Source organism: Anabrus simplex, chromosome X (assembly GCF_040414725.1).
Source record: "Anabrus simplex isolate iqAnaSimp1 chromosome X, ASM4041472v1, whole genome shotgun sequence".
In the NCBI taxonomy this organism is placed as follows: Eukaryota; Metazoa; Arthropoda; class Insecta; order Orthoptera; family Tettigoniidae; genus Anabrus; species Anabrus simplex.
In genome coordinates this window covers 216,978,107-216,995,329 of record NC_090279.1, presented here as the reverse complement: position 1 = coordinate 216,995,329, position 17,223 = coordinate 216,978,107, and the positions used below count along the sequence as shown (strand labels likewise).

The 17,223-nt window shown below is 39.4% G+C and overlaps 1 long non-coding RNA gene across 1 annotated transcript in view; it reads left to right on the top strand.

Moving 5' to 3' along the window:
• Positions 1 to 107: 107 nt before the first annotated feature.
• Positions 108 to 17,223, top strand: part of LOC136886470 (uncharacterized) — a 41,997-nt gene continuing 24,881 nt past the window's right edge. Inside the window, exon 1 of the long non-coding RNA XR_010861805.2 lies at positions 108 to 286. This is a non-coding gene — a long non-coding RNA (uncharacterized lncRNA). The remainder of the gene's footprint in view (positions 287 to 17,223) is intronic.

The following is a 17,223-nucleotide window of genomic DNA, read 5'->3' as shown; positions in this document are numbered from 1 at the left end:
AAGAAGGTATGAAAGAACAAAAGACTGCTCCATAGCAACTTTGTTTACTTCTTTGGATCTGCAGAGCTCAAGTTCTGTTCCTACTTTTATCAATTTAAATCTTGTATATACCGTAATTTCAGCATGGAAGTGTGTGAATTATTCTTGCATACATTGATGATCATATTGGAAGATTTTATTAATCACTTTTATTAGGTTGAGGTTAGGTAGATTTATTGAATACAGAATGCCTGTTTAAAGTGCTACTCATGAAGGGTGAATACAGTACTGTATTTTAGAATCATATGTGAGTCAAGTCCTATTTAAGTCAAGATGATGTCTTTGATTCCAAAACAACCCCTCCCTAACCTATTCGCTGTGAACGACATCTACAATTCAATACACATTATACAGTCAGGTTAAAAGCCGATCACCCGATTTGTGGAAGATTTTTTTGCATATAAGTCTCTGGTAAGATGCCAGCTAGAGTGTAGTTCCAGTGTATGGTCCCTCACCAGTATTAATTGATTCAAGAAGTGGAAAAAATCCAAAGAAAAGCAGCTCGATTTGTTCTGGGTGATTTCTGACAAAAGAGTGGTGTTACAAAAATTTTGCGAAGTTTGGGCTGGGAAGACTTGGGAGAATGGAGACGAGCTGCTCGACTAAGCGGTATGTTACAAGTGATAATTCTCATGTTTGATCTGTATTGAATTTGATACAATAGTATTAAAAAGGTGGTCTTAATAAAACATTTTTGTAATACCAGTACTCTTGATAAGCGGTATGTTCCGAGCTGTCAGTGGAGAGATGGCGTGGAATGACATTAGTAGAAGAATAAGTTTGAGTGATGTCTTTAAAAGTAGGAAAGATCACAATATGAAGATAAAGTTGGAATTCTAGAGCACAAAATGGGGCAAAGTTTCATTTAAAGGAAGGAGAGTTAGGGATTGGAATAACTTACCAAGGGAGATGTTCAATAAATTTCCACTTTCTTTGCAATCATTTAAGAAAAGGCTAGGAAAATAACAGGTAGGGAATCTGCCACCTGGGAGACTGCCCTAAATGCGGATCAGTACTGACTGATTGATTGAAATAACAATATGTCAAGATGATTGCAAGGTAATTTGTGTCATTAGAACTATAGTGGTGAATTTGTGTTGAATGTCGAATGACTGACCTGCTTTATGTATGTCCAAGGCTTTATTCAGAAGCGAGTATATGAAGTTACTATCATCAATCTGTCCACAGTGTATATACTGAGTGAAACAAGGCATTAGGGGTTAGACTTCATTTAGGTGCGTTAATACAGTAATTTAACAAAGGCGATTGAGAGGAAAGGTGGAGGGATAGTTAGAAGAGGGGCAATATGACTTCATTAATGGCAGATCAATGGTGGACCCCATCTTTGGTATGAGACAGTTAATGGAAAGACATTGAGAGTATGTCAAAGATTTAAAGCAGACCCTACACGGGCAATAAAACTGTCAGTACTGAAAAATATTGACAGTAATACTGATCGCGTGTGGACTGGAATGATGGAATGAAGGCCAGTACTGAAGCAGATCCGGATTTCCTGATCTGCGAGCGTCAGTACTGTAGAATGATGTGGATACTGACCGTGTGAGGGCGCTCGTCATTATTTCTGTCAGTATTAACGGAGCCGCGATGTGTTTCTCACCAAGGCCAAGTAGAGGTGCTTGTGGGACCGCCAAGTAGGCCTATCGAGCTATATGAAACGCTGCCAGAATAAACGTAACACAATACTCCATATGTTTCCACAACAGCTGTACTGGTGGAAACTGGTGACATTATAGCGGAAAGCTTTAAATCTTCAAAATTCCTACCAGTTGCAATCCCTCAATGTCACCGCTAATCATTCTGCCACCAATAAACAGGTCCGCATGCTTGTATTTTGCCTTATTAGAAAAGGCTCTACCCTTCCTAGTAATTTCTCACTCATTCGGAGATAGTTCTGATAATCTTCTGCTTCGATATATTTTATTTCCCTCAACAACATATGAGTAGTGGTTAGTGTGATTAGCTGCCACCTCCGGAAGCCCGGGTTCGATTCCCAACTGTGCCACAAAATTTGAAAAGTGGTACGAGGGCTGGAACGGGATCCACTCAGCCTCGGGAGGTCAACTGAGTAGAGGTGGGTTCGAATCCCACCTCAGCCATCTTGGAAGTGGTTTTCTGTGGTTTTCCACTTCTACAGGCAAATGCTGGGATGGTATTTAACTTAAGGCCACGGCCGCTTCCTTCCCTCTTCCTTGTCTATCCCTTCCAATCTTCGCATCCCCCACTAAGGCCCCTATTCAGCATAGCACGCCGAGGCTGCTGGGCCAGGTACTGGTCATCCTCCCCAGTTGTATACCCCGACCCAATGTCTCACGCTCCAGGACACTGCCCTTGAGGCGGTAGAGGTGGGATCCCTTGCTGAGTCCGAGGGAAAAACCAACCCTGGAGGGTAAACAGATTATAAGAATAGGAAGAAGAAAACCATATGATAATACTCTTCTCTCTCTCTTTTTTTTTTTTTTTTTTTTTTTTTTTTTGCTAGTTGCTTTACGTTGCATCGACACAGTCAGGTCTTATGGCGACGATGGTACAGGAAAGGGCTAGGAGTGGGAAGGAAGCGGCCATGGCCTTAATTAAAGTACAGCCCCAGCATTTGCCTGGTGTGAAAATGGGAAACCACGGAAAACCATCTTCAGGGCTGCCGACAGTGGGGTTCGAACCCACTATCTCTCGAATACTGGATACTGGCCGCACTTAAGCGACTGCAGCTATCGAGCTCGGTTCTTCTTGTTTACGTTTTGTGTAGAGTGCTAGTATGATAGCTACACATTCCCGTCTTTTACGATCCATTTTGACAGAATACAGAAATTTCAAGTTACAAATCTCATTCCGTATTGACGGTTATTGACTTTTTATTTGTACAGTGAGAATATCGCAATGATAAGCAAGTGCACTAGTATTGACCAAAATACTAACAGTAATAATGACCGTGTAAGGTCGCTACAATATTGATGCATACTGTCAGTATTATTGACTCAGTATTACTGATCAGTATTACTGACGGTGTAGGGTCTGCTTAATAATAATAATAATAATAATAATAATAAGGATAAGTTGCACACAGTGTGCATGGGTATAGTTTAAATTTCACTTTCATTTTACTGGCCAAGATTTCGTGATTACATTTCTTGATGTAGTACAGGCATATGGTAGCGTACTCAGGGAAAAGGTATGGAAAACAATGGTGAGAAAGAGATTTGGTAAACAAATAATGGAAATTCTGCTAGCAATGTTTGAACTGTGCCCAGACCAAATTGGGAGCATGGAATGGTTTAGGAATTTTAAGGGAATTGTGCTGCTGCACCATTATTTCAAATGGTAGTGGATGAAATTGTGAAGGAGTCAAAAGGAAACGTTCTATGAAAGAGAGATGATGATATTATGGTATGAGAAATTCAGTGTGACAGAGTAAGGAAAGGAATCGTAAATACTGGAAGAGAAAACTTTGAAATTGGGGCAGCTTCAGATACTTAGGATGGGAACTAAGGCTGGATACAGCGATCAGCAAACAGGCAAGTGTAAGGAACCTACTTTGGAAACACCCATATTGACACATGCTGCAGAGACCTGGTAATGGACAGTAAAATACAAGCCAGTGAAATGAAATTCCTAAGAAGTGGGATAGGAATGACAGAGTGGGAAATGAAGAAGCCAGGAAGTAAATACGAGTAGAAAATTTGATGATCAGAACTAAGTTGGTTTGAACATGTAAAGAGAATGAAGGAAGATTATTGATCTACTTATAATATACTATAAATGCCAAGTATAGGTATGCCACTGTATAGGTGTGTATATTTAAATATCAGTCTGGACTCAAGACAGGCAACTTATGGCAAGTGACAGTCAAATGCTACATTTTGTCTCAATGGCATCCACTCTCCAGGAGTTATAATCTTGTAATTTAACTAAGCACAAGGTGTTTGGAGTTTATTAACTTTTTTAATAAAATGATATTTGTTCGTGGCGTCGACCTACAGAGATCTTTTGCCACTACTTGCACCATATGATGTGAACCTGCGTGTAATTGGAACTGCGGAAGTGTGAGGAAAAGAACGTTAAGGATGACACAAACACCCAGTCCCCAGGTCTGTGATATTAAACATTTACAATTTGAAACCCCTGATCCAGCCGGGAATCAAACCCGGGGCCGCCGGTTGACAGGCAGACGCGTTGCCCCCTGCACCGTGAGGTTGGACAGTTTATTAGCTTACACAGAAGAAAACTACTTACTATAGGAGGTATAACCAAGCCGTACCTACGTATGTATAAGTGAACCTCTGTAAACTTAATTATTTATTTTGTTAATGCTTTATGCAGTACGTGAGCCCAGTGCCTCAAACCAACGTAAATATTTATATTATTTTCGAACATATGAACTCATGGCTAAGTGACAATTCCACATACATTGTCACAAATAATGTCTTGAGCAGAAATTCCACGTTTGCTGAAAAATAATGACAATAATTGACTGATTATTTATACTGACACATGAAGAAAAACCAATGTGAGGTATAAGTGACAATTATTTTTCTCCCTCAATTCCATATAAAAATTTAGGATGCAAGATATACATGAGTAAGTATGGTCATTCAAATGGGAAGCTATCCAAATTGCGAACGACAGCAGTGAGCAGCCCAAGTATGAGCTTTGGTCTGTATAACATTAAGAGGGAGAAACATAAAGCCTGAACCTTTGGAGTAGACTCATCATCATATGCAGTTTCCAGCTGTTGGCCAGGTCTGCTTGGAACATAAGCCTCTCCATCTCCTCTTGTCTTCCCACCACTTCTCCTTTGTCTCTCTTGCCTAGTCCTCCCCTCTTCTCTGTACACACTCTTCTGTTTCTTTTATCCACCTGCCTCTTGGTCTTTGTTAGAGTGAAGTGATTATCCTAATTGCTATTGGAAAACTTATAACCCAGGTTACAAACTATAAACTTCATAATGTTTCCGTATTGTCACACTGTAAATTTTATAAGAGAATTCACAGAAGTCCCACCTTACAATACAAACATCAATTTAATTAAAATCAATTAGTACGTTTCGTCCTTAACGTTGTGGACATCATCAGCTATAGCTTAAATATCAAATTAAAACCAAAAGATAAAAGTATCACATAACGAGAATTAGATAAAACTATGTAAAGGCTAAAATATCAAGCCCTTGTTATCTAAAAGTCTTCTGTTGATGGTTAAATCTGTCCCCAACTTGGCTCTTCTTAAAATGGGTCACGTTGATATGGAGATTATAAAATTATATTATGAGTGTAGAGAATCTTGACTTGTGCCATGTAGGATGTTGTGTGGAATCATGCTCAAAAAGTTAAGGTATTGTAAGAATATATATCCTCGCTAGCTTAAGCTGGTTTATCCAAGTATTGTTGTGGAGGGTCTGTTGTAAGAACAGCCAAGTTGGTGCCACATTTTACAATCAACGGAAGACTTTTAGATAACAAGGGCTTGATATTTTAGCCTTTACATAGTTTTATCTAATTCTCGTTATGTGATACCTTTATCTTTTGGTTTTAATTTGATATTCAAGCTATAGCCGATGATGTCCATGATGTAAGGACAAAACATGTACTCATCATCATCGTCAATGACCCACTCCAGTTGCCCGGGTGTGGTTAACAAGCCTCCTCCACTCCTTTCTGTCCTTCCTCTTTTTCTGCTCCATTACTTCCGCCACATCCAATCCAGCTTCTCTAATGTCCTCCCAAATCTGATCCATCCACCTTCTTCTCAGTCTTCCAACTGTTCTCTTTCCCTTAACTTCTCTTTCCAATTCCCTTCTTACTACCCGTTCCTTTCCCATTCTTTTTACATGTCCGAAACATCTCAGTCTGGCTTTCTGTACTAACGGTTCTTCTCTCTGATTTTAATATTTTGAATTCTATCTCTTCTTGTCTTTTTAACTGATGTTCTTAAAAATTTCATATCTATTGCTTGGATCTTACTACCTTGTCTCTTATTACTGTAGTTACGAGCGTTTCTAGTCCGTATGTTACAATTGGTATGAAATACTGCTTATATAACGTTAATTTCATTCTCTTGGGTACTTTGTCATCCCATAAAAGCTCTCTGACTTGATGATAAAATGTTGTACCTTTACTTAGTCTGTTATTAATTTCAGGGTTGATTTCATTACTTCCATTAATAATGCTACCCAGATATGTAAACTGTTCTAGATTCTCAAACCGTTCTCCATCTATGTTCACCTGGCTTCTTTTTTCCACAGTGCATGACTACAGTTTTCTGTTTACTAATTACCATTCCAAACTCCTTCAGATTTTCATTCCAAATGTCAAGTCTCCTTTGTACTTCCTTTTCTCTTTCCCAAAATCACCACATCATCTGCAAATACCAAAGCATTCACTTCATCACTACTGTGTTTTACATGTTTTATTATTTCATCCATCAATATAATAAACAATAATGGTGACAGTGCACTTCCTTGTTTGAGACTTTTTTTTTTGTATAAAATATTTCAGAGTCACCACTCCCCACTTGTACACTGCTTTTTCTCTCATGATACAACATTTTAGTCTTGTTAATTGATAATTTTGGTACATTCCTTTTCAGTAGGCATTCCTATACATGTTTTCTCTTAACTGTATCGTAAGCTATTTCCAAATCCAAAAATACAAAGATGATTTCCTTGTTTTTTTCCAGATGTTTTTCCATTATCGTTCGCACTGTAAATATCAAGTCTATTGTTGATCTATTTGGTCTAAAGCCATATTGTTCTTCCTCTAACTGTGTTTCTATTATATCCCTCAGTCTTTTTTCTATGACTTTCTCCATTATATTTAGCCCATGTCATAATAGGGTTATACCTCTATAATTTTCATATTTCTTCCTATTTCCTTTTTGCTTCCTTGTTGCCAATCTTCAGGTATCCTTTCATCGTTCCATATGGCATTGAGAGATCTGTATGTCCACTGTAGTCCAATGCTTCCTGCTGCCTTAAATCATATCAGCATTGAATCTGTCTTTTCCACTTGATTTACCTTTGGTCATTGCTTTCACTGCCCTTTCAAGTTTCAACCATGTTATCAGATTCTCTTCTTTTTCTCCACCTATTGTTTCCATTTTTTAAAATCTCCTTCTTCCTCTGAGCAGTCATCCTCATTATTAAGTTTTTCAAAATACTTTGTCATCACCTTCTGAAGACCCTTTTTATCATGTACTATGGATGCATCTTCTCTCTCTAATGCCTTGATTTTTTCATGATTTATTCTTTTTGATTTTATACTCTGTATAATAGTTTCTGATTTCCTCAACTAACTTGCTCAATTTTGTTGGTAAACTCTCTCCAACATTTCTCCTTTTCTTCCTTGATACTCCTCTTTACTTGTAGTTTCAATCTTTTGTATTCCACACGTAAACTTTCTATCTTATTCTCATCTCTCTGTTATGTTTTTTGCTTTTCCTTATCCATTTCTTTCTTCACCTTGCTCCTTTCTTTACTTTTTTTGTCTGTCCACCACCGTGTCTCCTTTCCCTTAAACATGTACTCATTGATTTTAATTAAATTGGTGTTTGTATTGTAAGGTGGGACTTCTGTGAACTCTTATAAGATGTAACTCAGGGATGTTATGAAAATCAGTCAATCAATCATTGATATGCATTTAGGGCCGTCACCCAGCTAGCATGTTCTATTTCAGTTTTTTACCTAGTCTTTTCTTAGATGATTATGAAGAATCTGTACATTTATTGAACATCTCCCTTGGTAAATTATTCCATTCAGTCTTCCTATAAACGAATATGTGCCCCAATTTATCCTCTTGAATTCCAACTTTATCTTCATATTGTGATCATTCCTACCTTCAAAAGCTCCACTCAAAACTTATTCATCTATTAATGTCATTCAATGCCATTTATCCACCGACAGCTTGGAACATATCACTTAGTCGAGCAGCTTGTCTCCTTACTGTCTGGCTCCTTGGCCGAGTGGTCAGTGTAGTGTTCTTCGGTTCAGAGGGCCTGGATTCGATTCCTGGCCAGGTCTGAGACTTTAACATTAAATTATTAATTCCATTGGCCCGGGGATTGTGTGTTGTTACCCTCCAACTCGCACACCACACTATCCTCCACTACAATAACATGTAGTATCCTATACACAGCAGATGCCACCCTCCCTTGTTGGAAGGTCCGCATGAGGTTACTTACTCCCAAGTCTTCCCAGTCCAAAGTTTGCAACATTTTCGCTACTCTACTCTTTGGCCGAAAGCACTCGGAACAAATCGAGCTGCTTTTCCAGTTCTTGTATCAAGTAGTCCTGGAGTGGGTCCCATAGACTGAAGCCAACTCTAATGGGAGTCTTACCAGAGACTTATATGTCCTCTCGTTACATCCTTAATACAACCCCTAAATACCCTCATAACTATATAAAGAGATCTGTATCCTTTATTTATAACCTCGGTAATGTGATTACTCGAATTAAGATATTTCTTTAGATTAATACCTAGGTACTTACAGTGATCTCCAGAGGAATTTTCACACCATCAACGCAGTAATTAAAACTGAAAAGACTTTTCTTCTTGGTGAAAAGTACAACCTAACTTTTCATGAAATCTGTTGGCTCCTTCAAGATTTTAGATTCAGGAGATAAAGAGTTCTATTCCTTTAATTAGCTCTGTATATTCGCTCATGAACAAGGTGCAACTTGATACAGTTCCATGAGGCAGATTGGTTTCCAGAATATGTTAGTTTGAATAATGGTTTGCAACCCAAACTCTAGACATAACGACATTGAAAAGCAAAGAATCCTTCAGTAACTCAAGAGTATTTTGTTTTTAATGTTGTCATTTAATCTTCTTATCTTCACTTTAAGGACACTTCCTCTCAAGCATTGATACTTTGTCAATATATGAATTTTTCATCTAAACAGTGTTATGTGGCTGAAGATGTTAATAATATACAAAACATGTACCACTTTACCACTTTTAATTTACGAACTGGTTTGATGGAAGTCAGTTCAGGGTTTGGAAAGGTTATATCAGTGAGGTTCAACTTGTAAGGTTCCAGCAAGATTTCAGTTCAGGGTGCACCAGGGTATAACTCACATGATTAGTAGGTTAGTAGCTCTATCAAATAACTCTACATTATAAAAGTGGTTGCCTTAAGCAATTAATGTATCAACAAGGTGAAAAATAAAAATACTTAGCTGTGAATCTGTTAAAGTGCGATACGGACCATGAAGCTGATTTTATGTAATCAGTATCCAGTATTCGGGAGATAGTGGGTTCGAACCCCACTGTCGGCAGCCCTGAAGATGGTTTTCCGTGGTTTCCCATTTTCACACCAGGCAAATGCTGGGGCTGTACCTTAATTAAGGCCACGGCCACTTCCTTCCCAGTCCTAGCCCTTTCCTATCCCATCGTCGCCTTAAGACCTTTCTGTGTCAGTGCGACGTAAAAAAAAAAAAATTTGCAAGCATGACATGCAACACATGTCAAGCTGATTGGTCTTTATCTGCTTTATGTTTATCACCCTTTCCCTGATACATAGTGGAGGATCTCCAGCAGAGTGACTGATATGGCACATAAATGGACATGACAATGATCACTGCACTGTATGCCTCTAATATGTTGCTTTCAATATCACACACCTTATCTTGTTCAGGAAAGCCTAAATGTGCTGTACATCACCACCTGTTTGAGTGAGATGTCCTCAACTTCTCCAGTGTATTTCATGCCAAAATCGCAATAGGTCATTATCCTGAGGCTCATCACAGCAGACAATGGTATGGTGGAAAACGGGATGGAAGATTGACTTAGCTTCTTGACTTCCGTCTTGCAAATTTACTAACTGGTTTGATGGAAGTCAGTTCAGGGTTTGGAAAGGTTATATCAGTGAGGTTCAACTTGTAAGGTTCCAGCAAGATTTCAGTTCAGGGTGCACCAGGGTATAACTCACATGATTAGTAGGTTAGTAGCTCTATCAAATAACTCTACATTATAAAAGTGGTGCAAAATATAGTTTCAGATTTTCGATGCTTCATGTATTTTCATTCATTTAATTATTGTCCGTACTGACAATTATCACCGTATTGAATATAGTATTGAACAGGTAGTCTTTGTTAATGGTGTTCCTCACATAGTGGTATTAATCACAGGCAACGTAGACCCATGGTGTTCCTCATATAATGGTACTAATCACAAGTAGTCTCATGGTTCTAATTTTATCATCCCTTACAACAGAGATCATCTGCGCCCCCCCATCTCCAGGGGGTAGCTGAACTCAATCATTGGAGTTAAATGTCTACTCTACACTGACAATAGGGTCTTTTGGAAAAGAAGGTCAGAAATAAGAACTGAGCAAATTCTCAACAGTGCTCTGGTCACACTTGAAATTTGTGGAACAAGAACATGGACATAAACACCTAAAAAAAAAAAAAAAAAGCAGTCCATTCTTTCTTGCTGGCTCCTCAAACTAACTGACATACATGAAAGCTGTGTTCTCTCAAACAGATGAATTCAATTATCTTGGGGTAATCTTCAGTCAGAAGTCATCCTAGAAGAAACAAGTGGAAAGGACCATTTTCCATACTTCTAAACATTGAAATGTCTTGCAAGTTGTAAATGGGGTTGTGCTCGTTCAACTCTCACCTCTTTAAAACCAGGCTTTAAATCCCTATTAGTACAACGGCTGCTGTCACAAACACTAAGCCAATACCATTAATAACAGTTACAGAGCAATGATTTTGCAAGAAAGATGCTAAGACTGCTTGGTGATCAATACAGGGAAGTTTATGAGAATAAGGTGCAAAACTTGAAGACACAAAGTGGATTTGTACAAAATGCCTCAGATATTAATCTAAATTACAGTTTGATTGCAAATCCCAACTATTACAACAACCATAGAAACCAACTGAACTGGTGCTTGTTGAATTCTATAAGAACTACAGCAAGCCTTAATAAAATTTGAAACAGATCTTCCGACTCTTGGGCTCGTAGGACTGGACACAATGAACACCAAATTTTCAAAAGACAGTTGGCTCCACGTGTCCACAGATGGGTTACGGATCGGTGGATATACAAATTCAAGTGCTGACATCTACTATGATCAATTTGCCTTCCACATACCTGTGGAACTACACTCAGCAGGCTACAATGGTGAAATCGGAAGCCACTCGCAATGCACTAAAACAAGTGACTTGACATGTGAGAAGATTAGAGAAAGTATTCATTGAAAGCTCAATCCAATCTATGGGTCAAGTGATAACACACTATCAGTAGAAGCCTGAGATTATAAACTTCTTATACTGCTAGATGCAGAGGGTAAAAGGAAATAAACAGGCCGATGCACTTGCCAAGAAACATGCCAAGGCTTCAGCAATTGTGGATAACATAATATTCCACCAAACTGCCGCACTGACTGTCAAAACATTATTTAATGAATATCACAGAGAATATCTCCAAAGGTGTGGAAAGGCCGACTTGCGAGGAAGAGAGGCAGTTGCTGAGTTTCGTCTGAGTGCTGGACATAATTGCGCACAGAAACATTTTCATCACTTCGTCGTTCTTCCTGAGTTGTAGTACAAAGCTTTCCAACCAACAAGAGACAATGGACGGAGGTCATCTGAAAACCTGTGCTGCTTTAACAAGAGTGACTGCGACCACTACTGGAGAGCAAGGGGCTGCATGGGTCATAATGTATTTATCAGTCCACCTGCGACTGGGAAAAAAGAAATTGATACATTTTTACCACATGAGTTATAATGTTTATGAAGTTAGATTTTACTGCCAAATTCATCAATGAAGAGCATCGTCAACATGGTAACAAACTAACAGGCGATGGTGATGGTTCTTCTAAGCTACAAAACACGGTGATCAGGGAGAGCACAACGTGAGTGAGGGAGTGTGTGTCTGTTTGAAAGCCCAGGTCTCAAACACCATATATCGAAGAGATGGAGGGAATAACATTACACTGAGTGACACTGTGCTGCTGCATGTGAGATTATGCACAAACATTTTCACGACTTGTGTCTTGGGACCGCTTCGATATGAGAATATCTAAGATATTCAGTTTGCACATTTACAAATATTTGACTGTTTCAAAATGGCAGCCACTGACACGTAGGCTGATTTTTAAATATTTTGAATCAGAAGGCTCTACGATACTGGTTTTACGTCCCAAGATGTCAAGGTGCCAGAAATTTGTCTCTCAGTCTATGATGCTATAATTAGTGAATTTAAAGTCCCCTAGTCAAATTTTGTCATGCGTGACATTGCCATTTACCTTCATCTAAAATGATCAGTCTTAATAAGTAACCACATGAACATGGAGCTGAGCTGTTACACTGGTGTTTGAAGTTAAAATAACCATCCTGTGTTCTTAGTTGTTGTGCTGAGTAACAAATGCAACACCAGCTGTGTTTAAACAACGATGCACAAGATGAATTAGCTTGAGATGGTACAGTTAAATTATTTGATGGAAGGGAACTTGTAAAACCAAAAGAACTTAAGTCGAAATTATAACTAACAAGCTGCTTGTCAATAAGGTTCGTGCTCAGCAAATAGGTCTGAAAAGAGAATAAATGCAAAAGTATCTACTTAAAGTTGTATGAGACTAACCCCTTCACAATATCAAACTATGCACACACACCCAGGAATAAACAAGAACTGACAAAGCAGAGAAGGACGTGCATTCGATGGAACAAGACGAGGGTTGGTTAGAGGGGAATGTTTGTCAATACAGATCATGATGAAGTTTATATCATACGAGTCACTGTTCAGTCGTTCCAATGGGAAGTCAGTGCTGTCGGGTTATACCCTGCACATCAAAGAACAGCAGAAACAAAGAAGCCATTTGAATTTCTTTTTGTGGACCAAACAGATTTTTGCATGTTGTCGCACACTTGACTGTCGCTTTGTTAGTGGATCACAATTCATTGCATGTTACAGTCGAAAGAAGGTACCCTCTCAGACTCTGCACATGAACTCGTCGTTTCTGCTCATCTGTGAGCTGCCTGGGTACACTCCTGGAGCAAACAGGTGTCTCATTATGTGCTCAGCACTTTCAAAGGAGACGTTCAGTGGTGCAGAAACTTCACGTAATGTTCTTCTTGGGGTCTCCAAATATTAGTTCCTAATTAGCGTCGACCTCTCACATAATGTTACCCTTCCAGCACTTTTGACCAGCTCATCAGCCTTGGCAATGGTGACATTCGTAACTGCAGTAGATGGCCCGCTGACCGCATGTTGTCAATCGCTTGAGTGCTGCTGTCCCTGAAGTGTGTCCACGAATGAAATATTTCAGTTCAGCTATGTGTTTCACCATCATTTGCTTACTGTAGCATTGCAAATGTTTCACTACCATTCTTCCCAAGTTTAACGCAGAATTCAATAACATATCTGCCATAGTTTTTAGGCGTATTTTTCTCGTTCAGCATCACAACATGTACTGAGGTCATGACTCCCCAACTGCAGAAGTGTGTGTGTGTCGAAGTATTACATTCATCAAAATAAATGCTGTGTTGTCATGACCCATGCTGGGAAAGAATAACACAATCAGTCTTGAAACTTATCAATCAGCCTTTGAATGTACAGCAGATATGTATTAAACTCGTGCTATTTTTGTCTTCTTCTTCTCATTCTTTCCTGGCCATTAATGTACTTATAAAATGGCCACTCCTAAGCTCATTTAGGGTTGGCTCATCTGACCCGAGAGTACGTCCGATGTTCTTACACCCGATCTCGTGGCATTTCACTTTTCTTTACAGCAGCCTCAGCAGTTCGCTCCAATGCTGCCTTTCTTCAATTCTTCGATGGCAAGAGCCTGTTGTACTAGATTCTGTTCACCACACATTCTGAGGTAACCATACCAGTGAAGCTATTTTTCCTCCATCTTGTCGCCAATGGGCACAACTTTAAAAGATCCTCGCTCACGTTCCTTGCACACTTTGTCATACAGAGTAACGCCCGCCGGCCATCGCAGCATTCATACCTCTGTGATGTGTGTTCGATGGTCATACTTCTTCTGTCTTGCCCAACATCTGGAGCCATACATGATGGCATGCTGGATAGTGGTTTAATACACAATGCCTTTCAATTTGACTGGCATCTGCTTATAACACAGAACACCAGTAAGGGACAAACATTTCATCCAACCAACACTGATGTGGTATTTGACATCTGTGTTGATATTACTATCTAAGATACATGAACTTGTTGGTCATCATCAGTGGTTCTCAAGCAAGGAAGACAGTGCGTGGGTCTGCTTGCCTGAAGCTGAAGAACATAATTATACTCTTATCTTCTTGTGACTTATTCCAAATCCTTTTGCCTCTCACATTGCTTACCATCGTTTCAAGACCATCTCAATCTCCTCACGACTTACCAATCACAACACAGTCGTCTGCATAAAGTATGGTCCATGGCAGGTCCGTCATCATGTGCTTCGTCAAGTAGTTGTCAACAATGATGAACAGTGCTGGGCTAAATGCGGACCCACCCTGACATCAATATAGAAACTCTCTGAAACACTTGCAGCGGTTTTCACTTTAGAAGATGTCCTGGACCATCTTTACTTACACTTCATGGACTTTTTGATGTTGTAGTGCTGCCTACACAAAATCTATTTTTTAGTTTTAAGCTGATGGTACATATGCCATTTTATTGCAGTGTATAACTAACCAAAAACACGAAAATGAAGTACTGTAAAACATATATCTCTATTGTGATGTTCATTATTGATATCACTGACCGGTTTACTCCTCAGTTCAGTACAGGATTACATAAATTACAGTTTAGTGTTGTTCTTTTTTGATAATGAAATTAACACTTTGTCTACTGCCATCTTCTGATCGATGACAAAGTCAATGCAAAAATAAAGCGCTGCATAGTTTATCACTTATTTTTTAACAATACATTTACATTTGTGCTAAAAACAAGTGGGAACTTCTGTTTGCTCAACAGCTGATTTTAAAATTAGAAATTGTCATTGCTGAGTAATTTTAACATGGAAAGGGAAAATGCAATATGACATGCAAAACTAGAACTATCTAATGTCAGATAGATGTTTATCGCTCTGAGTACAACATCTGTCACCCAACCTATGGACCAAGGTGTAAGTTACGATGCAAAGAAATCTTCTGGATGTTGTAAAGGGATTAATCAAACTAATGAAGAAAGTACTGTTTAAAAATAAATAGAAAGCTTTCCAAAAGCAGGATTCCCCAGTGAAAAAACGCCTATCAAACACAATCAAGTCAAGGAGAACGTAATTGCTATTACCAACATTTGTAAAGATGTGAACATACCAATTGTGTCCAAGGACGCAATGTATTTTGATGAATTAGCTACAGCTGAGCACTGGGCAGGAGCCCTTCAGATGCAGAAACACTCACACTGCAGTAGAAGAGGAAGAGGGAGGGGAGGGGAAATAGCAACCCCATGGAAGTTGAAGATATCCAGAAAGAAAGGTGCATTGTTGAACGTAAATGAACTCAAGAATCTGCTGCTTCTTGCAATGCCTCCTGCAAGATGTAGAGGACCATGTACTTGGTCATGCCATGAGAAAAAATAATCAAACCAACTCATTGCAGCTGTGGGGAAAAGAAAAGTACAATACTGTACATATACCGTTATACTACTTCATATATTATAATCAGTGTTCTCCCCAGAAATTTTCGTCAGCCGGGTGGCAGGAATGAGTAGCCGGGCGGGGAAAACTACGTAAAAACTTAATAAGAAAACATTTCGTTTTATTCCTCTCAGGGCATTAACAATGATGATGATGATAATAATAATAATAATAATAATAATAATAATAATAATAATAATAATAATAATACCCGTGTGGGGATTTACCAGTTACCTCCATCGGGCGCGTCCCATTGGAATTGGGGAAGCTCGCTGGCTCTGCCGCCAGCAGAGTCAGAGGGTAGTAGGGAAATAAAATACCACCGTGAAAAAAGAACTGGTCCCTTGCCTGGGTTACGGCGAAGACTGGTAAATGACCAGAAGCCAGAAAACATCTTGAGGCAACCTCTAGGGCTAACAACCCTAGTTGTAAAAGGATGGGTACCCGTCCAAAGCAAAGTCAAGTCAAAAAGCATGATGGCACAACATTTCAAGAAACATACTCCAGGGGGTAAATCTTCGGATAAATCCCTCGTCGTGAACGCCACGGCGCTCGAGTCTCATTCGGATTCTGGGGGAGACTCGACATCATGCAAGAGACGAGTCGGAGCGTCTCGGTGTACCCCGAAGAGTCAAAAACTCAGGCCAAAATCTAAAACCTTTCTAGCAACTTTCAACATAAATTCACTTACACAAACTGGCAAGCTGAAAACCCTCACCAAAGCTCTTCACGAAAATCAGATAACCATAATGGCCCTACAGGAAACAAGGTACCCGGATGAAAAGATTTTTGAATCTGAAGGCTACCGATTTTTCAAGAGCAAAGCGCAAAGAGGAATCCTCAATGGAGCTGTGATGCTTGGAACCGCGTTTGCTGTTAGAACCAAGATCCTTAAATCGGTTGCAAATTTCGAACCTGTGAATGACAGATTGTCTATACTCACAATTAAATGCGCGAACAAAACCTACGCCCTAGTTAACGCACATGCTCCTACAAACGATAAGAACAAGTCTGATCCAGACGAAGTTGATAATTTCTGGGACCTACTGGATGAAAAATTAAACAAAATCCCCAAACACCATGTCAAGCTTCTTTTGGGTGACTTCAATGCCGAACTAGGTCGTGAACAGAAGTACAAGAAAGTTATAGGAAATTACCCTGCTCACAAAAGAACCAATCCCAATGGCAAAAGACTGGTGTCCATTTGCGAAAATCACAACCTGCAGGTCATGTCGACCCACTTTCGCCATCTAGCCAGAAAGCAAATGACTTGGCGTTCTCCCGTCCAAGCTCTCGGAGAGTTCCTAATTGATCATGTTGCAATCTCCAGGAGAAACAGCCCTGAGATTATGAATGTCAAGGTAAAGAAAGGCATCAATGTGGCCTCAGATCATTATATGTCTCTTATCAAATTCAAACCAATTCCCGCAAACACAAGGAAGACAACCAAACAGATCACACGCTTCGACAATGATAAACTTCGACAAAGGGTCGAGGAGTTCCAGGAGAAGGCTAGACCAAATGACTGTGACTTTAACAACGCCAAAAAGCTCCTTGTTGAGGCCGCCAAAGACGTTG